Source organism: Propithecus coquereli, unplaced genomic scaffold, assembly GCF_000956105.1.
Source record: "Propithecus coquereli isolate 6110/MARCELLA unplaced genomic scaffold, Pcoq_1.0 Scaffold202, whole genome shotgun sequence".
In the NCBI taxonomy this organism is placed as follows: domain Eukaryota; kingdom Metazoa; phylum Chordata; class Mammalia; order Primates; family Indriidae; genus Propithecus; species Propithecus coquereli.
Genome location: NW_012145190.1, coordinates 156,659 through 157,225, shown reverse-complemented (window position 1 = coordinate 157,225; position 567 = coordinate 156,659).

Here is a 567-nt window from a genome sequence, read left to right as displayed (position 1 = left end):
TTAGGCTGGGTTCCTCCAGAAGCCAACTCTGAGATAAAGATTTAAGTGCAAATAGGCTGTTCAGAAATTGACTCCAGCAAGCACCTATAAGGGCATGGGAAAGTGACATAGGGAGGGTGCATGAATGACCAGGTTCCCTTCATGGGCAACAGGGGCTCAATCCTGCAGTGCCCCAGAGACCCCCTCTCAACATCCTCCCACCTGGAGGCATGGAAGCTGGGATGTTTGCAGCAGCAAGCAAAGGAGTGTAAGGGAACAGGGACCCAGCAGGAACTGCCACACCAGCATCCTCTGAAAACTCCGGGAGTCTCCTCTGGGCCCCTGCACACCATGTACAATGACAATGACAAACTGACTCAGGTGGGAGTTGGGGGGTTCTGGGCTAGTCACCTGTTGCTGAGGTTGATTAAGCACCTCCACACACGGAAGTGGTGGACTCAGGACTGGGAACATGTTTGAGGGCCACCCAAAGGTCGCCATCTGAAACCTACCTCCCTCTCTCTGGTGGGAACCTGAGATCACTTTCTAAAATATTTTAAGCAGGGCTGGAATAGGATCCAACCAGCA